At 34.3% G+C, this 24298-nt stretch overlaps 1 protein-coding gene and 1 non-coding gene across 2 annotated transcripts in view; both read right to left on the reverse strand.

The window, feature by feature from the left end:
* The window catches only part of LOC136825035 (Kv channel-interacting protein 4-like), an 884172-nt gene that overhangs the window by 459208 nt on the left and 400666 nt on the right, over nucleotides 1-24298 (reverse strand). The gene's annotated exons all lie outside the window — the stretch shown is intronic.
* Nucleotides 186-258, reverse strand: TRNAK-UUU (transfer RNA lysine (anticodon UUU)). Its single transcript has one exon. It is a non-coding gene; the product is annotated as a tRNA-Lys (tRNA).

The raw sequence follows: 24298 nt of genomic DNA on the forward strand, positions 1-24298 counted from the left end.
ATAAATTCATTGAAAAAGTGAGTTCAGGAAAGGGAGAAATCATCTGAAAATTCCACATCATGAAGCATCCAGAGCTCTTGATATTCACTGAAAAACTATTCAACTAACTATCTAGATTACATGGCGTTATCGGAACACTATAGGATAAAGATAAATGCTATGATATATTATGGCAAGAAAACATACGCCCGAACAGGGACTCGAACCCTGGACCCTTAGGTTAAAAGCCTAATGCTCTACCGACTGAGCTATCCGGGCCTTGTTGACCAACGATTAATAATCTGAATAACCAGAAATAAGAACCAAAATCTTTGAGGCCTAATTGTAAATGTCATCTCAGAACATACAACTACTTACATAATTCGATTTAAATCTTTTTAAAATGTTAAGCAATAATATTCTTGACAAGTAAATTTTGATATTCAACTGTCAGAATTTAGATAAATAGGGTTAACAAACTTTCAAGCTCAAACATCTCCCCACAATAAGTACTGTGAGTCAGATGACCTCACCAGTGTTGAGTGTTTCAAGTTCAACATTTCTCAGGAGGAGTAGCATAAAAATATCTCCCCATGTCGTGTGATAAAAGTTCAAACATCTCCCAAGATGGCTAGCATAAGGTAAAAAAAAACTCCCAAAGATAAGAATTTTAAGGTAGACATCTCTTAATGATGAGATCTTAAGTTGAAATTTCTCCCCATGGTGAGTATTTTAAGTTCAGACACCTTCCCTTAATGAATATTCAAGTTCAAACATCTCTCCAAGATGAATCTTGTAAGTTTAATTATTCCCCAAGAATATTATAATTAAAGCATCTCCGAATGATGATCATTATAAGTGCAAATATCTCCCCATGATCAATATTTTACGTTGAAACATCTCGCCTAGATGAATAATCTAAGTTCAAACATCACACCCCGATAAATATTCAAGTTCAAACATCTCTCCATGAATATTTCCCACGAATATTCTAAATTAAAGCATCTCCGAATGACGATCACTGTAAGTACAAATATCTCCCCATGATGAATACATCTCCTCTTGATGAATACTGTAAGTTCAAACATCTCCTCTTGATGAATACTGTGAGTTAAAACTTCTCCCTTTGAAGAATATTTTAATTACGAACATATCCCTAGGTTAGTATTTTAAGTTATAACATCTTCCCTTGATGAGTGTTTCAAGTGATAACATCTTTCCTTGATGAGCATTTTAAGTTATAACATCTCCCCTTGATGAGTATTTCAAGTTATAACATCTCCCTTGATATTTCAAATTATAACATCTCCCCTTGATGAGTTATAAGTTTAAAAGTTTCCCCATGACGAGTATTAAAAGTTCAAATAAACATCCCTCGAAGATAAGTGTTTAATATCAATCGTCTTGCCATAATGAGTATATACCTCCCATGATGAATGTGAAAGTTCAAACATGTGCCTATGATGAGTTTTAAACGATCAAACATCCCGCCACGGTGAATGTCATATATTCAAATATCTTCTCAAGATGAGAAATTTCGGGCTTACTCTTTGGTGAATCTTCGTCTTGTAAATGATATGGGGTTACAAATCGCGACGGTTCTAAGTATACCTTAGTTTAACCAGACCACTAAGCTGATTAGCAGCTCTCCTAGGGCTGGCCCGAAGGATTAGACTTATTTTACGTGGCTAAGAACCAACTGGTTACCTAGCAACGGGACCTACAGCTAATTGTGGAATCCGAACCACTTTATACCGAGAAATTAATTTCTATCACCAGAAAAAAAAAATCCCTCTAATTCTTCATTGGCCGGTCGGAGACTCGAACGCGGGCCCAGCAGTGTGCTAGCCGAGAACGGTACCGACCAGTCCAACGAGGACCAATCGCGGCGGTTCTAACAAGGACGAGACAGCGCGGTGGAGGCTTTAGAAGCCCGGAACCTGCTGAGAGACATAACCACAGCAACGTCCAATAAACAAACACTGGGTGACGTGAGTCAAAATAGGGAGATGAGTTGTTGACAAGAAGGAAAGCCTTTGATTAATCTGTGTTGAGAAGAATGGCATACGCATACCTTCCCAGATAAGAGAACAGTAACTATTACAGGGGGTTTTAAGTCCCACATAAATCTAAATCTGTTGTCCAGAGGTGAGGTGCAATCAGCACCAGGGGAACACACTAAGATATTTATGCAGGGTTAATCAGCGACATTGTAATAATAATAATAATAATAATAATAATAATAATAATAATAATAATAATAATAATAATAATAATAATAATAATAATCCTCTTATATAAAATTCAACGTGAATGCATATTTTTTCTTTGTGTCGGAAACATAATCTTTACTTATTGAAATCCAAGTTTTGACTTGCCACTGTCCAGCCCGGGAGCATACTCTTTCACCACTAGCCTCTGAGCACATAAGATGAAAATAATTTTGTCCGAGCTTCTGAGCGGTATACAGCGTCCTTTGCGTCGGGATCTGCTGTTTCGACCCTCTCCTATACTGTCACTATCTTTGACAATATGTATACAATATGATAATATTCACTTTTATTGGAAGCCAATCATTCTCCGCTACAAATTCTAATAAGAGCTTCACTTCCCTTACACAAACATTTAATCACTTTTAACAAAAACTTTTAACATTATTCACTCTCATTACTGACACCACTCCAACATAATCAGTTTCATCACAGACTTTCCCTGGGTACAAAGTACTCACGAATCTTTTATAACTAATTTAGCCAACATTCACATTTTCATGCATATTAAATCATATTACGCTCTAATTTTAATTCTTGCAATTTAAACTATAACCATTTCTCTAATATACAAATTCAACAAATGTCCATTCATTTGGAACCAATTTAAACTATAACCATTTCTCTAATATAAAAATTCAATAAATGTCCATTCATTTGGAACCAATGTTTCATTGATACATAATTCACCAGCAAGCACACTAAATCTTGTTGATTCTACATTTTTCACCTTTTATCCGAATTCCTCAGGCCTCAGCAGTCGATTCCACAACAAGTCTCCGACTTGTACTAAACTCTCGCAACATTCGCTTCACTTAAAGAAAGGCGTTTTTTTTCTTGTGAGCCCCATGTTAGAAATCACGGACAACAGGCAGGTTGAGCTTGAGAATGAGGAAGAAGAATGGATGAAGTAGTATTCCATGTCCACACAATGAATAATGTCAAATATACTCTAACGAAAGCAGTACAAATTAAAACGAACAGATATGCCAATACTTCGACCAAAAGCGGAAAGAGGCTTAATGAATAACTTTTTTTTTCGTGGCATCCTTGCTCATGAATATGTGGGGAGACATATTTTCGGGGCCATCTCGGTTTTCTGGTTTTCTGCATATTCAAAGACACGATAGACTAAAGAGCAAATATATATATATATGTCCTATTTTAGGCATAAGTTATACAGTGAGTAAGTATAACAATGAGGACGGACAACTAAACGATGGTAAAGTTCCATCAAGGAACTTCATCCTATTTGTATTTTTGACAAAGATTTATCCAGAAAGTCTCGGACTGTAGAATAGAGGAGAAATTCCGTTGCAGACAAAACTGCTAAATCTCAAATTCATGGAAGCTAACTAGCAATTCATCAGATAGAAACATTCATCAAAACATTAAAACATGGTCATCGTCATCACAGTCATCTTCATCAGAATCAACACCATACATGACTCGAATATTGTATTCTGAGTTGTTTTTGTTTTAACATCATCGTGAACTACAGTGCTCTGACCCGTTTATATCCACTTACGCCATTCCGACCTTCATCCTTTTCTCGCACGGATATGTGACGGAAAAAATGTTGGACATGACAGGGAACCTTTGCGACTCAACTAGGTCCCCTTGCAGGTCCTCACCTCCGGCCGTCTTTCCGTTCCGAGCTGATGGCATCAATTTCTTTCGGAGTGACGTCCCATTTGGAACACTTTTCCGTCGCTGCCGGATGCGGGCGAAACCAGCCGCTCTCGCTCACAGGAAACTTGAAGGGGAGGGAGATAACATGGCAGTCTTGAATTAATGGTTCTCGCTTTAATCAACATCTGCCAGAATGAAGGACGCCCCGACATGGACAAACAAAGATTGATAGAAGCCAGAATACGAATGCAGTGCATTTATAAAATAAATGAAAACTAACACACACATTGTGCCAGAGGAGTAGATTAGCATAATGAAAGTCAGGCAAACAGGGGTTAATGACACGTTTTAGGCAGACAGAGAGACTTGCACGTAAAACTACTTGACTAAGAAGTGACAAGGCTTTTTACTTTGGACACGTCGCTACCACTAAAACAATATTATGTGTAAATCCTAAATCATACTTATGTAAAAAATTACTTTAATGCTAGTCTAGCCTAGGTAGCTCAGTTAGCAGAGCATTAGGCTTTAAACATTAGGATGCAGGTCCAAGCCCCTGTTCAGGCAAATATTTTGAGCCGGGGAAATAAACAAAACAAAGATACGTCAGTGCCATTCAAAATCAGAAACCTCTCATGGGCTTGAATGAAACATGTCAAGCCACAGGTCGCTTCTAGGACTCTATTGATACCTGTCAAGCCACTTGTCGCCTCTTAGAATGTAAAGTGACACTGTCAAGCCACTTGTCATATCTCAGATGGTCAAATAACACCTGTCAAGCCACTTGTCGCCACTCAGAATACAAAGTGACACTGTGAAGTCACTTGTCACCCTTCAGGTGGTCAAGTGACATCTACCACATACCTCTTGTTAAGTGAATTCTTTCTTCCAAAATGTACTGTGGGAATGTGTTTGATCCCTAAATGTTTAGGTAAGTGATTCTTCACTGGAATTATCGATTTCTCTCTTTTTCCATACTTCAACAGAATCTTTGGAGGAGTACTACTTATATTACTTTTTCACTCTCAGGACAGTGAATCGCCAACTCCTCTTTGTATTTTATTTTGATTCTGAATGTTGACAAAATGTTTTTATCCAATAATAAACAAGTAAAAAATGCGCCGAAGTTTCTTCGGCGCAATCGAGCTTTCTGTGCAGCCGCTACAGCGTATAATCAAGGCCAACGAAAACAGCTGTCTTTCGGTGGTCTCGATATAATGCTGTATGAGCCTCGTCCCATGAAACTTTAACCACGGCCCGGTGGTGGCCTATCCTATATCGTTGCCAGAAGCACGATTATGGCTAAATTTAACCTAAATAAAATAGAGACTAATAAGGCTAGGAGGCTGCAATTTGGTATGTTTGATGACTGGAGGGTTGATGAAAAACATACCAATTTGCAGCCCTCTAACCTCAATAATTTTTAAGATTTGAGGGCGGACAGAAAAAGTGCGGACAGAAAAAGCGCTGACAAAAAAGGGCGGCCGAACAGACAAAGCCGACACAATAGTTTTCTTTTACAGAAAACTAATAAGAAAGATATTTTTAATATATATTGTAGAAGTTGCAACAAAAGCAGAGAGAGAGAGAGAGAGAGAGAGAGAGAGAGAGAGAGAGAGAGAGAGAGAGAGAGAGAGAGAGAGAGAATAAACGTTTGTTGGAGGAGGCGTTCAATAATCCTAACACTAAGCTTTAATTTAACTTTTAATAATGATTAACCTTTATATATATATATATATATATATATATATATATATATATATATATAAACATAAACATGAGTTCATTAAATATCCCTTATGATTATAATTCATCTGTTAATATTAGCATGGAAGTCGCCAGTCACCTCCATTAAAAAAAGTGAGGCTTAGCGTTATTTGTCATGGATACACTGCTGACCCTGTTAAAGCTGTTTGTACTTAAATAACATATATGGAGTTCCATTAGCCATTGAGCACATTTCTCTCTCTCTCTCTCTTTTGCTCTCTCTCTCTCTCTCTATCTTTGACTGGATAACGTATCTTGCCGTAAAACTTTCTTAATACAAAATAAATAAAATTTCTTCCACTATATTTGACTGGATAACATATGTTGCCGTAAATATAAGATAATATATGCATAAATGAAATTTCTTATAATATATATATATACATATACACAAGTATATATAAACATATATATACATATATATATATATATATATATATATATATAATCACTAGCATAATGCACAACACTAATCAGGCCGAAAAGTGGCTATAAACGCCCAAAAATTTTTCTTAATTCCATTCTTCGGGAAAAAGTTACCGATTACAAGAATTTCATAGCAGTCAGATCTCTGATGCACTAAACTTGGGAAACAAACTAAGTTTGAACAGTATACTTAATCTACTTAAATGTATAACTTTCATACACCTAATTCGTGTATATATAATAGGAGCCAGCGATTAAATAGCTGTAAAAAATCTTATTTATTTCCTAATAATTTTTAACGTAATATTTTCTTTTATTAAGAAAGTAAATGGAAACTAGTCTGCAGAGAGTTACACTGGCCATAGGAACCCACAACATTTTTTTCTAATTATTCGTCGAAAGAGAAACAACCAAATGAATTTCTTGGCTCCTATAGAAAATGCCCCAGCACACCAACATTGTGGAAAGACTTACGGTCACAAAATCTACACTGACACGATGCTTCCCCGACGAAAACTGATTAACGTATTTTATCTAGTTATGGACGTCTAAGGTCATGATCATCGCGATTTCCCTGATTGGACAATCTTCAAATGAAAATTTCGGCACTGAAGGCGACTATCTTGCAAACAGTATGGCGCAGCAACTGCTTCCCTGTCGAAAATTGCCTGTGTTTCATATATATATATATATATATATTTATATATACATACACACACATATATATATATAAGATGCATATATAAATAAATATATGTGTATATACCATACATATATATACACAGTATATGTGTATACGTGTGGGTACTATATATATATATATATATATATATATATATATATATATATATATATATATATATATATATATATATATATATATATATATATATATATATATATATATACATATATATATATATATGTATATATTATATATATATTCTTTTGAACAGACTAATACATATATATATTTTATATATATATACACATACATGTATATAATGTGTAAAAATAGACTCTTCTGAAAGACTAACTATCTGCCTTCATACAAAAAGCTCTAAACAATACAAATGTTTATACATCTTCAGCAAAGTCTCTAGTTCATCTTCAATAACTGTCACATGGATCAAATCCTTCAATAATAAGCCTATCAGAAAAGTGTGAGAGATAGAGACACCGACCTTAACAGGCACTAAATTAGATCCATTGAAGTTTGTACACAACGGTGAGGTGCAACCGAGGAAACAAGGGTATGGGCTAACAATATCTTCCCAAAAGATTCATTGAAAACCGAAGGGTTAACTCTCTCTGAAGCCATGAACTTTAGAGTGTTTATATATATAATATAAAACTCTGAGACGTTTGTTTATTTGTTTTTTTGGACACTGGAGCACATGATCAAGTGTTATATATATATACACACATCCCCCACATACATACACTTTCCATCACATCCATATATATATATATATATCCTCCTCCACTCCCTTCCTATTCCTATATATATATATAATAAATATACTGAAACGTTTGTTTGTTTGTTTTTATACACTGGAGCACATGATCAAGTGTTAATTTAGTGTATATATATATATATATACACATATATATATATATATACATATATATATACATATATATACTGTATATATATATATATATATATATATATATATATATATATATATAAATATAGAGAGAGAGAGAGAGAGAGAGAGAGAGAGAGAGAGAGAGAGAGAGAGAGAGAGAGAGAGAGAGAGAGAGAGCATGGTTCCTCATGGTAAGTATGCAACTAGTAAAAAGGAAATGGTGAGGAAAAGTTTGTTAGATTATGTATTATGCTAGTGATTATATATGTATATATGTATATATATACATATATATATACATATATATATATAAATATATATATATATATATATAATTTTATTTATATATTATCTTCGTTGATATATATATATATATATTATCCATATATATATAGATTTATATTTTTGTGTTTGTATATGTGTATATGTATATACGCATATATGAGAGAAGAAATTTTATGCACGTATTATCTTCCGGTAAAAGTAACATACGTTTGTTAATTATGTATTGCTTAGAATATATATGTATATATAATATATATATAGACATATATATATATATATAGATATATATAGGGCATGGTTCTAACGGTAAGTATGCAACTGGTAAAAAGGAAATGGTGAGGAAAGTTTGTTATCTTATTGACGGTTGCTTCTTATTAGTGGAAAGTAGGCGATAGATATCATTTTTGAGATATATCAAAAATTAATGAGATTTAGTTATGTCAAACTCATTATTTGGTTAAAGCAAAAGTAAAGGTAGATTTAGTTCAAACTCTAGTGGTAGGGGGGAAATGAATGAAAAATGGGCTGTGGTTAAAGATACAGAATTAAAAGGTGTATTATAAGTGTGTGAAATTCCAGGACATGGTTAGGTAGTTGGCAGGAGGTGTTTGTGCATTTTGGAATGTGAATAAAAAAGTGAATGCTTGGGTTATGAAATGAGAGGTTCTGTGAAGGGAAGAGAGATTATCTAAATTGTAACTGCAAGTTAGAAGAGATGATTATATACATAACTACAGAAGGATTATCAGTGAGAAGAAGGTGTTCTACATGGAAGTAAATGTAAGCAACAGATTGATGATCAAATGGACTCAGAATAAAATATACAAATAGAGATGTTATCTAAAAAGAATGTAGCAAGAGTAATCGCAAAGGTTTAGGATAAGCACAAAAATGCTTTTGGAAGTTATAGATGAGGACGTAAGAGCAATTAAGATGATGAAGAATGGAAAGATGCCAGGAGGTGACTAGATTGCGAGTGAGATGCTGCAGTATGGAGACAGAAATGTGACTGAGTGGGGTTGACAAGGGTGTGTAAGGTGTGTATGGATGAGGGAAAGGTTCAAAAGGAATCGGTGAGTTGAATAACTCCCTTTTGGATAAAACTAATAGTGATACGGGAGACAGTAAGAATTATAGGAACATGAAATTAAACAGGATGTTTATAGTAGAATGACTGATATGGTAAGCCAGATGCAGGAGTTCTGATGAGGAGGAGCACTGTAGGCTTAGACAGGGAAAAGGATGTGTGGATCAAGTATTTTGTGAAACAATTATGTGAGAAGGTTAAAAAGTCATGGGAAAAAGATATGTGGCATGCGTGTGCCTTAAGAAAGCTAACACAATGATAGAATCAATGTGGATGATGTTTAGGATGTATGGTATAAAAAGTAAATTGATTTTGGGTGATGGAAAGGTCTTTTTATGGAAATGAAGCATGTTTCAGAACTGAGTTGAATTTGTTGACATAAAGGGCGTGTTATGTCTCTGTGGCTGTTTAATATCTTTATGGATTGAATGACGAGAGTAGGGTCAAAGAAAGGACAGTCGATGTAGGTGCAAAGCTGTGAAATATGAAGATGGGTCGTGCATGGAGTGTGGAATGACTGATGTTCACAGATACTACAGCACAGAAAGGGGGTCGTGAAGAAAACAAAAGAGATTAACGAAAGAGTTTGAAGTGTTTGCAGGAGGACAAAGTTCAGAGTAAACATGAGCGAGAGTAGGTTATGAAAAGATGGATAGATTGTTTTGTGAAACAGGTATTGGAAAGGAGGGCCTCAACATTCAGGAAGCAAGAGAATGTCTGTGAGACAGGTGAATGTTGTGTGTGTAGCAGGATTTGAAATTTTGCTGGTGAGCTATCTGAGTTGGCGTATGGAGCAGTTATCGTTGGGGAAGTTTTCAGAACAGGATATTCACCGTAATTCAGTAATATATTTATATATATATATATATATATATATATATATATATATATATATATATATATATATATATATATATATATATATATATATATATATATATATATATATATATATATATATATATATATATATATATATATATATATATTTATATATATATATATATATATATTTACATATTTACAAGTATGCATGCAAGCTACTAACTGCAAGCATTTGAAACAGGGCCGTACCATAAAAATACTAGAAAACACTCCATGCGAAATGGACACTGGCGCAATGTGAAAGCCCAGGTATTCCTTCAGGTCAAACTACCTTTGCTTGAAAGGAAATGGCTGCCAGCAGAGTATAGAGCAGCACCGACATTTTTTAAGTTTCTGAAAGGGAGGAACATCCGCCAAATATATAACCCGAAGCAGAGGAGAAACGAAAACCGAAGGTTCCAGGCAGACGTGACCCACGTTCGACCGGGGCAAGAGCATTCCAGGCGGTGACTAATGAAGATGCTGATATGGGTGGGTTCATATCTGGCTAGGGAGGGCCAAATTTTATCATATAATTTCATATTCTCTCTCTCTCTCTCTCTCTCTCTCTCTCTCTCTCTCTCTCTCTCTCTCTCTCTCACGAGATATCTGATTACTTCTGCATCAGATCTCTTCGACTTCATCTCTTATTCACAATGTCCACTGGCACAGAGACTAATATTCTCTCTCTCTCTCTCTCTCTCTCTCTCTCTCTCTCTCTCTCTCTCTCTCTCTCTCTCTCTCCCCCTTCACTATGCACCCATATGAATATTAAAGATAATCCCGTCACAAATCGTGAGTTGCAAAGTCAATACGAAATGCAATGCGTCTCATTCCTTAATTTTCCGGATGTGACACTGCGTTTACTGCACGTGTGAATAACGACACTGTTTACGTGAGCTCGTATGTGTGCAAGTCTATGTATTCATTTTTAAGATTAAGAAAATTATAAGCTAATGGCAATGATTATATACAAAAAAACACGAACAAAATTATAAGCTAATAGCAATGATTATATACAAACGACTCGAACAAAACTTACCATATGTTGGGAATACTTACAGCCCGTTGTATTAGTTATTTTAGCCGATGTACTTCTGCATAAAACTAATAATTGGCTGTAAAATTTATCTACATTCATCACGTTGTGTGATATCAACTGATGTTTTAGGACAGCTGAAGAACACTATATATCGCCCTCTTCAAATGAAAAAAAAAAAAAAAAACTCAGTTTTAAATTCACTGTATCTATTCACACGCAGAGGAATAACTACTAACAACATACGGTAAGTGGAAGAAATTATAAATACACAAAAATTTAATAACAAACTACTATTCTAAACGACAAAGCACAGTTTATAGCTTTGTTCGGCTGGGGGAAAAAGTTCAGAATGATTGAGTAAGTTGAAATGTCAATCAGTTTGTTAATAAACGAGACAGCCGGCATAATAAAAACGACTGCAATTTTTCAATGGCAGATACGTAATTGATGTCCATCGATCTATCTGCCCTGACGTGTGAGGTGCAGGAATTTTGAATTATACGACCGTTCATTCACATTATATATATGAAAACTATATGGGTGAGAAATGGTCATGCAAATTTGCTTTCTGTCTCTCATACACCCACAAAGACAGAAATTATATACAGTATACACATACATATATACAGTATATATATGTATATACGTATATACAATTTCATCGACACACAGACACACACACACACACACACACACACACACACACACACATATATATATATATATATATATATATATATATATATATATATATATATATATAACAAATATACTGTAAATGTTGGCTCCAGTGACATATAATTCAACAAAGACTGTCAAATGGTAGTTCCAGAACGGGAATCAAAGATACTGTTCCAAATGTTGGCTCAGTGAAATATAATTCAACAAAGACTGAAAAGGACGAGTTCCAGAACGTCAAAGATGAAAAGGAAGAGTCACCTTTCAAACTCTTGATGATTCAAAGATCAAAGAAAAGGACGAGTTCCAGAACGGGAATCAAAGATGAAAAGGAAAGATGAAAAGGACGAGTTCCAGAACGAGATGAAAAGGAAGAGTTCCAGAACGGGAAAAAGGAAAAGTCAAAAAGATGAAAAGGAAGAGTTCAGAACGGGAATCAAAGATGATGAAAGATGAAAAGGAAGAGTTCCAGGAATCAAAGATGAAAAGGAAGAGTTCAGAACGGGAATCAAAGATGAAAAGGAATCAAAGATGAAAAGGAAAGAGTTCCAGAGTTCCAGAACGAGAACAAAGATGAAAAGGAAGAGTTCAGAACGGGAATCAAAGATGAAAAGGAGAACGAAAGATGAAAAGGACGAGTTCCAGAACGAGAATCAAAGATGAAAAGGAAGAGTTCCAGAACGGGAATCAAAGATGAAAAGGACGAGTTCCAGAACGGGAATCAAAGATGAAAAGGAAGAGTTCCAGAACGGGATTCAAAGAAAAGTTCCAAAGATGAAAAGGAAGAGTTCCAGAACGGGAATCAAAGATCCAGAACAGGAATCAAAGATGAAAAGGACGAGTTCCAGTTCAGAACGGGAATCAAAGAATCAAATGAAAAGATGAAAAGGTTCCAGAACGGAATCAAAGATGAAAAGGAAGAGAGACGGAATCAAAGATGAAAAGGACGAGTTCCAGAACGGGAATCAAAGATGAAAAGGACGAGTTCCAGAACGGGAATCAAAGATGAAAAGGACGAGTTCAAACGGATGATGAAAAGGAAGAGTTCCAGAACAAAGATGAAAAGGAACGGGAATCAAAGATGAAAAGTTCGAACGGGAATCAAAGATGAAAAGGACGAGTTCCAGAACGGGAATCAAAGATGAAAAGGAAGAGTTCCAGAACGTTCAAAGATGAAAAGGAAGAGTTCCAGAACGGGAATCAAAGATGAAAAGGAAGAGTTCCAGAACGGGAATCAAAGATGAAAAGATGAAAGATGAAAAAGATGAAAAGGACGTTCCAGAACGGGAATCAAAGAATCAAAGATGAAAAAGGAAGAGTTCCAGAACCAAAGATGAATCAAAACGATGAAAAGGAAGAGTTCCAGAACGGGAATCAAACGGGATTCAAAGATGAAAAGGAAGAGTTCCAGAACGGAATCAAAGTTCCAGAACCAAAGATGGGAATCAAAGATGAAAAGGAAGAGTTCAGATGAAAAGGAAGAGTTCAGAACGGGAATCAAAGATGAAAAGGAAAGAACGGGAATCAAAGATGAAAAGGAAGAGTTCCAGAACGGGATTCCAGATGAAAAGGACGAGTTCCAAACGGAGAACGGGAATCAAAGATGAAAAGGAAGAGTTCAAACGGGATGAAAAGATGAAAAGGAAAAGAGTTCCAGAACGGGATTCAAAGATGAAAAGGACAGTTCCAGAACGGGAATCAAAGATGAAAAGGAATTCAAACAGGAAGATGAAAAGGAAGAGTTCCAGAACGGGAATCAAAGATGAAAAGGAAGAGTTCCAGAACGGGAATCAAAGATGAAAAGGAAGAGTTCCAGAACGGGAATCAAAGATGAAAAGGAAGAGTTCCAGAACGGGAATCAAAGATGAAAAGGACGAGTTCCAGAACGGGAATCAAAGATGAAAAGGAAGAGTTCCAGAACGGAAAGATGAAAGATTCCAGAACGAAAAAAGGAAGAGTTCCAGAACGGGAATCAAAGATGAAAAGGACGAGTTCAAACGGATCAAATGAAAAGGAAGAATCAAAGATTTCCAGAACGGGAATCAAAGATGAAAAGATGAAGGAAGTTCCAGAACGGGAATCAAAGATGAAAAGAAGAGTTCCAGAACAGGGAAAAGGAATCAAACGATAAAATGAAAAAGAAAGGTTCCAGAACGGGAATCAAAGATTCAAAGATGAAAAGGACGAGTTCCAGAACGGGAATCAAAGATGAAAAGAAGAGTTCCAGAACGGGAATCAAAGATGAAAAGAAGATGAAAAGGAAAAGAGTTCCAGAACGGGAATCAAAGATGAAAAAGACGAGTTCAGAACGGAATCAAAGATGAAAAGGACGTTCCAGAATCAAAGAAAAATTTTTCACACACATACACACGTAAATTCGTGCGACTATTAGTTATAAAATCCCTGTTTATGTCAATAGATATAAAATGGTTTTAAAGATATAGTGCTAATATTGATCACCCCTCCGTTATTCACACCTCTGTCTTCTGAAGGCAAAGGAAACTGCACTATGATCTAATTATGAAGCGTTATATATATATATATATATATATATATATATATATATATATATATATATATATATATATATATATATATATATATATATATATATATATAGAATGCCATGTTGCCCCAGTTGAAAAGGAATCAACAAAGATAACAATAATATCATAAAAAGAAGAACCTACAAATAGAAATAAACTCATAAAAGAAATTGAGAAATATGTCAGAAAGATGACGGGAGCCCGCGCGTAACCCTAATGCATTCGCATTCGGAATTTTTTGAATATTCGACATATCGAAACGGCCAATAAAACTGCCCAATAAAATACGAGCCGACTTGCGGGAAATCTCGTCCATACCTGAATTATCTCTCGGTATTCCTCCCCACTTGAAGCACTGAATTCCAGATAACTCAAGGGAGCCATGATTTAGGAAATCTCTCCCAATATTTCGACGATAAATTCAAAACCGCTGACGTACGGATTTGATGGTTGGCTCTGGCCATTTTCTGGGGATATTTCGACCGCAATGAAAGGAAAAGTTTGTAAATCAGTAAACATTAATTATACATACTATATATATATATATATATATATATATATATATATATATATATATATATATATATATATATATATATATATATATAAACACACACACACACACATATGTATATATATATATATATATATATATATATATATATATATATATATATATATATATATATATATATATATATATATATACTGTATGAGTATGGTTCTCAATCAAGCCTTTGTATGAGGCTGCCAAACCCACGCCTTTCTGCAATACAGCTGCAATCCACTGAAGGTGACTTATTACTAGGTACCTTATTCACAACTTAATGCAACCGGAGCACAACGCCATGAGAATGAACGTTCTCAAAGGTTATCGGTTTGGGTATGAATCAAATCCAGACCTTTTGCTGGCGAGGTAAGGAATTAGAATTGGAATATAGCATTTAGGCCAAAGGCCAAACGCTAGGAACTAGGAGGGCCTTCAACTCTGAAAAGGAAATTGAGATTAAAGAAGGTTTCAAGGGTGTAACAGGAGGAAGAACTCGCTGTTGCACAATGAAACAATTGTTGGGAGAGAGCTGCATGTAAGATGGAAGAAATATAATACGAACTGAAGTACAGTAAAAGGAATGAAAGGGGTTGCAGCTAGGGGCTGAAGGGACGCCGCAAGGGACCTTAAGTAATGCCTAAAATGCACCACGTGAGATGTATGACGCCACTAGCCAACCCCCCTACGGGGGCTAGTGAGGTAACAGGCGTAAACACTGGACTGCATATACTGTGTATTTATATATGTATGTACTGTATGCATATAATGTCTCGTTCAGAGTAACTGGTACTCTTGGCTTTAGCAGAAGTAAGATTTATGTCAGTTCAATGAAAGATGTTCTTTAATTCCTTAACGCGCCAATGTCCACTAATTATATACATAATACACACAGGAATTATATACATAATACATACAGGAATTAAAGAACACCTACAAAATCCAAGAATACCAGTTACTCTGAACGAGACATTAAACCTTCTTTATCGCTACAAATTCTTGCTGTCTGTTTAGTTACTAAATCGAAATTCAACCATACAACTTTCAAGTGCACCAAATAGAATGTACACCACTTAATTCTTACACTAACCTTTATTACTTTTACAACAGAAAAATTAGTCCTCTCTCCTATTCTTATGGAGCTCGGCAAGACCATGCCGTTCCATTCTTAAATGCTTACTCGTACATTCTTACTAATTACATCCTCAAAAGTCAAATACTCAAACGAGCACTTTCCACTTCTGTACCACTTACATCTGCCTCTCTGCTATGCTGTACGTTCAACCGTGGCGTCAGATATTCACTCCATCGATTAAGAGCTGGCTTATATTCTGAGGGAGTGTTTCAACATGTATCTTTTTATTCAAAGAAGGGTAGCGTTAAATATGCGTGAATGAATCAATGCTAGCTGTGAAAGGAAGTAAATGGGTTTAATGAGCAAACGCACGTACTGTACATACGCATATGTATACACACACACACACACACACACATATTATATATATATATATATATATATATATATATATATATATATATATATATATATATATATATATATATATATATATATATATGCACAAACAGAGACACACACATATATATCTTCTTCGTGAAATCAACTGTTCAAGTAACTCTCACAATCTTTAAAAAAAAAAAACATAGGTCAGTGACAATAAAAAATATTTTTCGGACTAAAGATTACTATTTTAAGATTGTGAGAGTTACTTGAACAATTGTTTAAAAAAAAAAAAAAATAATATAATATATTTTTATATATATATATATATATATATATAGACTATAAACACACACATTATATATAAAAATATATTCACAAACAGATACACACATATATATATCTTCTTCGAAATCAACTGTTCAAGTAACTCTCACAATCTTTAAAAAAAAAAACATAGGTCAGTGACAATAAAAAATATTTTTTCGGACTAAAGATTACTATTTTTAAGATTGTGATTACTTGTATTTCAAAATTTTATAAGATATTTATGTATATATATATATATATATATATATATATATATATATATATATATATATATATATATATATATATAGTGTGTGTGTATATATATATACACATATAAACACACACATTATATATATATAAATATATTCACAAACAGATACACACATATATATATCTTCTTCGTGAAATCAACTGTTCAAGTAACTCTCACAATCTTAAAAATGGTAATCTTTAATCTGAAAAATACTTTTTATTGTCACTGGACCTATGTTTTTGCCCTGAGCTATACCAGTGTTTTATTTTTAGCAATGCCAGTCAATGGGATTTATGACTAATTGAATGATTTCATTCCATCCCTCTCCAATCCCATTCTCAAGTTCATGAAAGCTATTACCAGCTGAATTACCTAATTACCTCAGATATATATATATATATATATATATATATATATATATATATATATATATATATATATATATATATACATACATATTTATATATGTATATATATACATATATTATATATGTATATATATATATGTGTGTATATATATATATATATATATATATATATATATATATATATATATATATATATATACACACACACACACATACTGTATATGTGTGTGTATGTGTGTGTGTGTTTTGTCTGTGTGTGTAAAGTACACGTGCTTGAATCTTACATAGAAAGTAACATGTTCTTCTGTATAAGGATTAATGAGCGTTATTTAACGTGCGTAAATGCAAGGCAAAAAATCTTATATCTGAGAAATGATTTGAGAACTCGGTGTTATACTGCACACACGTTTATCTTAATATGAAAGGCTTAACGTTTTCTCCCGGGGCAAACAAGGCTATCAAGTCCTAATCCCACTAATGAAGAGAAAGTCCAACCTCGCATTCCCAGAGCCACTTAAGACACCACATCGCTTAATTCCAACTTGAACTCTTGAAGAGACACCTGATATTTTGGCTCTCACTGTAATATCAAGATTTATTGTTTATATTTTCTGTTGGGTCGTGTCCAATTGGAAGTTTTCTCCACAATGTTTTCTTAGCATTTACTGGACTGTATCATATGAAACGAAGGCTAAATGAAAGCGTAATACATTTAGGCTACATCAACGTGGTCTGAAATTTCAAACAACATATTTCTTGTCAAATTAAACTGATATTGTTATCTCCAAATGGAGTCATGATTTCGGGCTAGGTACTAAAGGAAATGAGCTCTGAAGGAACACTAGTTCAATGTTAGTCACCAGACTACTCGAACGAAGTACCTCTTGCAATGAGAGAGAGAGAGAGAGAGAGAGAGAGAGTTACTACCTGTGCCACTGAAGCCATGAATGTATGTGCGCATATTGAGATTAAGTAAACGCTTTCGTTAAAGAAAAATTATCAGAATTATTCTCACCATGCAAGTGTGTGAGAGAGATTTTATGAAGACACTTTGGTAATGTGAGGATGACTTCGTAGAGTACCTCCGGCTTTTAATCTTGATATATATTATGATGGTATCTAACATAATATATACCTCCAAGCCATTTGAAACCCACAAAATTCGGATGAATAACGGGGACCTAAATTACAGTTAAAGTCAATAGAGACATAATGGATTCTTAAAGAAACGCGCTCACACACACACACACACACACACACAGAGAGAGAGAGAGAGAGAGAGAGAGAGAGAGAGAGAGATTTTAGTACATTACAACAAATAACGTGTACTCTGACCCAAATCTGCCTCCATGGCTGCATTTGCATGCATCTTCCAGTGACCAACTCCGAACGAGCACTTTATATACTGCTTTCGGAAGAGCAACCCCTTTTATATATCCGAAGTCGAAAAGATATACACGACCTGCATTCCTTTTAATGCTTACTACCTTTGTAGTTCCTTGAAGTCGTTTTGTGCCTTTCGCTCGAACCAAATGTATTTCGTCTCAAATTCTTTGAAGTCGATTTCCTCCAAAGGAATAGAGAATTATCAAACAAAATACTTTGTCTTTTCTATTTTACATAGTCGCCCCGAGGACGTTTCTTTGTAGAGACTAAGATTACTTCGCCACTTGTACAGGATTTTTAAGTAATGGACAATTACGAGAGTAAAAGGTATACCACCAAATACAATGAAAATAAGTAATAAAATTCTTGATATAGTCTCAAAAATAAACCCAATCGTAATTAAATATATATATATATATATATATATATATATATATATATATATATATATATATATATATATATATATATATATATATATATATATATATATATATATATATATATATATATATATATATATATTAAGCTAAATAACACGGTCAGTCTAACTTTAATATGAATGTAATGCACGCCGTTGTACACAGGTAAGAGAACTGAAGCCTCTAACTGATCTTTCAAAATTTTGGTCCTTGTTTCAGGGTTAGAAGAAAATGGTTTACTTTTTGGGTCTGAGTACTGACTTTATTTCCTGTACCTCCACGCTAGAATTTCTGACCAGGCTTGATGTTCTCAAACTCTTTCAAATCTCTATTTAAAATAGAAAAAAGTCGTCACCCAGAACATCTAGGAACCTAATAATTATTTATTCGAAGTACAAATGGCTCTATACAAAAACTGCCAAAATAGGTGCGTCTCGGAGGGGATTCTAACCCGGCTCTTTTCGCTAGTGGTGCTGTACTCTAGCCACTGGACTAAAAGTACTAAGCACTCACTATATATATATATATATATATATATATATATATATATATATATATATATATATATATATATATATATATATATATATATATATATATTTATATATATATGTAATACACACTCATACACCAAACTTCCATACATACATACATACATACATATATATCACACATATATAATATATAATTATAAATAAATATATATGGTGAAAAACATGAGAGAGAGAGAGAGAGAGAGAGAGAGAGAGAGAGAGAGAGAGAGAGAGAGAGAGAAACGCATGTGAAGGACAGCCGTGATAAATGGTGCAAGAGGTAGCAACACGAAGCCGTCTCTCCACCTGGCGTAAATTCATTTCGGCAGCGACGCTTCCTGCAGGGTCAGGCCAGGCCGTTCCTGGGCGCCACGCGCGGCCTGGTTAAGGGGATGGGGTATGGGGCAGGGGGTGATGGGGTGCCCTTTGAGAAAGGAACATGAAACGCTGAGTACATTGATGAGATTTCGGGGCCCTTACATCTCAAAGCCTAAAGGGGTTAACAGGATTAAAAAAAAAAAAAAGTGGAGGGATTAGAAGCGCAGCGCAGTGTTGAATTTCACGTCTAAAGTCGCCCGTCAGAATATGTCAAAGATTCATTGAAAGCTGGAGACGGAAATATATGCTAAATCAATAATATGCAAAGTAAAAAGAAGGCTCATACAGTTCGTGAACGCTTTCTGACTATCTTTTAAATAACAATATTTTATAAAAAATGTATTACAAAAATCCACACACACACACAGAAATATGAGATTATGAAAGCCACAAGTCCTGGATGCTTCCTGTAATTCTGTTTACAAAAGAAAATAAGTTTTGAGTTGTGCGGTTTACTTAGAAATTTAAAACGCTACAGACAAATTCAAACAATAAAAGTGAACTCACGAAATACTTTCAAATGATGTTTCATGCCTGGTCAAATTTCAAGTATTTGTTCATTAATGGACACAGCCGGAGTTACTCGCATTTAATGCTTATCAAAAACAATTAAAAAAAAAAAAAAAACCAACGAGAGCATCGCATAATGAAATGCCAACCAACCATTCTCAACTCGTTAATTACGAAATCTGTGATGCGTAGCTACTCTACGGGCATAGAAAATGGCCCTAAACAAGTTGCGTACTCCATTTACCATCGCATTAAATATTTAATAATAACCAAATCACAAAAGTAAAAAGATTAATTTACTTGCCTAAAAGATATTGTTTTGAACAAAGAATCCCGGATAGGACACAATTACAGGCTATTCTGCCCAGGGATGAAAAAAATGAGTTTAAAATTACGGGTTTCTTAAAAGTTAAGTTTTAACAGGGTTTTTTCCAATAGTGACATTACTACTACTACTAATAATAATAATAATAATAAAAATAATAAAAATAATAATAATAATAATAATAATAATAATAATAATAATTTCCAGATCAGTATGATAAAATAGTCTAAAAATTACCAGTAACATTTGGCACAATGTCACTGCATAACTAGAATTGAATTACCAATTACATAATACAATTATTTTCTCAGATAAAACTTCAACAATAACTAGATAAAACCTTAAGTAAAGCAAATACAACACCAAAAGTGCTCTAATGAGCTGAGACTGGAGCTAGATAAAAAAAAAGCATTTAGTACTGATTTAATAATTTAATATAAACTGATTTAATATGAGTTAAAAACCACAGTTGAGTACAGCATGCCATATTTACTTTGCTAGTAACATAAGGCTTGAAAGTGATCTGGCCTTCGCCACAAAATGTAAAAACAAAACACCTGAATAGTATTCATAATTACACACACTTTTCTAAAACTTGAAACAGCTGTATCACGGTACTGTAAAGTCTGATATACTAGTTATACTTTTAGATTCACTACATTGACACCTTTGCTGCTTGCTGATAACAAAGCAAAAGCTTCTTTTCCATCATTAACTAACATCTGATTATCATCCGATAACAGCAGTCTTTCTTAATTTATCTGTTAAAGTCCAAATGTTACTGTAACGCCGTCAACACAATTTTTTTAAAAGGTAGTATCGAGTTTGCAGTTATTCGTTCAGCAATTTTCTAGTTGCTCTTTATTTTTTGTCTGCAGGTTTGTGTCAATAAATGTATGAAATTTGGGCAGTATGGTCCAGCAATGTAGCCGGGGAGGCCATTCACTGCCGTCACTTTAATGGATATGTAAATGATTTTTTATTTTAATAAAAAGTCAATAAAATTTCACAAACTCAAGCACATACTAATAGATAACAATTTTGCATATCATTCGCATATTTATTCGTTAAATAATTGTTTAAATGAAAATAAATTATTTAAATGGCATTAAACATACCAACTTCTTTTAAAGTGGCCATACGGTGCTCAAGTAGATTCTCTTCACAGAAAATCCTACCTTAATGTTTCAAATGAAGGCCACACTTTCTCCTGGTGCTCATAAATTGGGAACAGTGCACAAGAATATGTTCAACCAAAAGTAACCTGTCACAAGACGCTCTGATACCATCTAAATATAGATATATACAAGGCGGGTGTCCCCGATGCCTCAATCGAATTTCCACAACTTCAACCTTCCGGTTACTATAGAAATTTTAGGTAACTGACTGATATTCTCTAATTATTTTATATTTTTCATTACTGGCAAGGCGAGGGACAACCACCTTTCTTGCCACTTCCTTGAAAGTCATGAAGTAATTGGTCTTTTCATATCAGAACGGGGCACACCTCTTAATACATAATCATTATTTAATATGTCTTTCCTTGGGCCTCCCTGACCACAATCTCTTTACCAAGAATTTCCACATGAGCAAGGAACCCAGCGGAAATGAACAATTTTGCACTGACTGGAAATGTGAAAGGGCCATTCGAGCTTTTTTGACCAAAGGGTAGAAACTATAGAAATTTTTCAGAAAATCTGTTGCACTTTTAACTTATAGTCACAAAATATGCCAAAACATTTATATTAACTAAAATTAAAAGGACTCCAAAGCTGTAAACTCAGGCTTAAATACTGGGGCACAGTCAAGTAACTTAATCACTTATATCACTTATATGGGAACTCGGTTTTAAGAAAATTCAGATTCGGCAAGAGAACCTAGTCAAAGAAAAATTCAAGATTCATCAGGATAACCAGGTTTAAGAACAAATCAGATTCAGCAGAACCTGGTTAAGTGAAAATTCAGATTCAGCAGGAAAACTCGGTTCAAAGAAATTGAAATTCAGCATGAGAACCCAGGTTAAGAAAAATTCAGTCAGCAGGATAACCCGGTTTAAGAAAAATTCAGATTCAGCAGGCAAACCAGATTTAATAAAAAATCAGAATCGGCAGGATAACCAGGTTTTAGGAAAAGTTCAGATTCAGCAGGAGAACCCGGTTTAAGAAAAATTCAGATTCATCAGAACCAGGTTTAAGGAAAATTCAGATTCAGCAGAACCAGGTTTAAGGAAAATTTCATATTCAGCAGAACCACGTTTAAGAAATGATTCAAATTCAGTAAAACCAGGTTTAAGAAAAATTCAGATTCAGCAGAACCAGGTTTAAAGAAAATTTCATATTCAGCAGAACCACATTTAAGAAATAATTCAGATTCAGTAAAACCATGTTTAAGAAAAATTCAGATTCAGCAGAACCAGGTTTAAGAAAAATTTCATATTCAGCAGAATCACGTTTAAGAAATAATTCAGACTGAGTAAAACCACGTTTAAGAAAAATTCAGATCAGCAGGAGAAGTGGGTTTAAAAAAAAAACAGATTCAGCTGGAGAACCAGGTTTTAAGTAAAATTCAGATTCAGCAGAACCACGTTTAAGAAATAATTCAGATTGAGCAAAACCAGGTTTAAGAGAAATTCAGATTTAGCAGAACTAGGTTTTAATAAAAACCCAGATTCATCTGGAGAACCAAGTTTTAAGTAAAATTCAGATCCGGCAGGAAAACCAGGTTTTAAGAAAAATTCAGATTCAGAAGGAGCACTCGGTTTAAGAAAAATTCAGATTCAGCAGAACCAGGTTTTAAGAGATATTCAGATTCAGCAGAACCAGGTTTTAAGAAAAATTCAGATTCAGCAGAACCAGGTTTTAAGAAAAATTAAGATTCAGCAGAACCAGGTTCAAGAAAAATTCAGATTTAGCAGAACCAGGATTTATGAAAAATTCAGATTCAACAGAATCAGGTTTAACAAAAATTCAGATTCAGCAGAACCAGGTTTAACAAAAATTCAGATTCAGCAGAACCAGGTTCAAGAAAAGTTCAGATTCAGTAGAGCCAGGTTACACGAAAAATTCAGATTCAGCAGAACCAGATTTAAGAAATAATTCAGATTCAGTAAAACCAGGTTTAAGAAAAATTCGGTCAGCAGAACCAGGTTTTAAAAAAGCTCACATTCAGCTGGAGAACCAGGTTTTAAGTAAAATTCTGATTCAGCAGAACCACGTTTAAGAATAATTCAGATTCAGCAAAACCAGGTTTAAGAAAAATTTAGATTCAGCAGAACTGAGTTTTAAGAAAAACCTAGATTCAGTTGGAGAACCAGGTTTTAAGAAAAACTCACATTCGGCAGGAGAACCCAGTTTAAGAAAAATTCAGATTCAGCTGAACCAGGTCTTAAGAAAAATTCAGATTCAGCAGAACCAGGTTCAAGAAAAACCCAGATTCAGGCAGAACAAGGTTTTAAGAAAAATCAGATTAAGCAGAACCAGGTTTAAGAAAAATTCAGATTCAGCAGAACTAGGTTCAAGAAAATTTCAAATTGAGCAGAACCAGGTTTAAGAAAAATTCCGATTCAGCAGGAGAACCAGGCTTTGGGGTAAATTCAGATTCAGCAAGATAACCAAGCTTCAAAACAAATTCAGATTCA

Source organism: Macrobrachium rosenbergii, chromosome 36 (assembly GCF_040412425.1).
Source record: "Macrobrachium rosenbergii isolate ZJJX-2024 chromosome 36, ASM4041242v1, whole genome shotgun sequence".
Lineage (NCBI taxonomy): Eukaryota > Metazoa > Arthropoda > Malacostraca > Decapoda > Palaemonidae > Macrobrachium > Macrobrachium rosenbergii.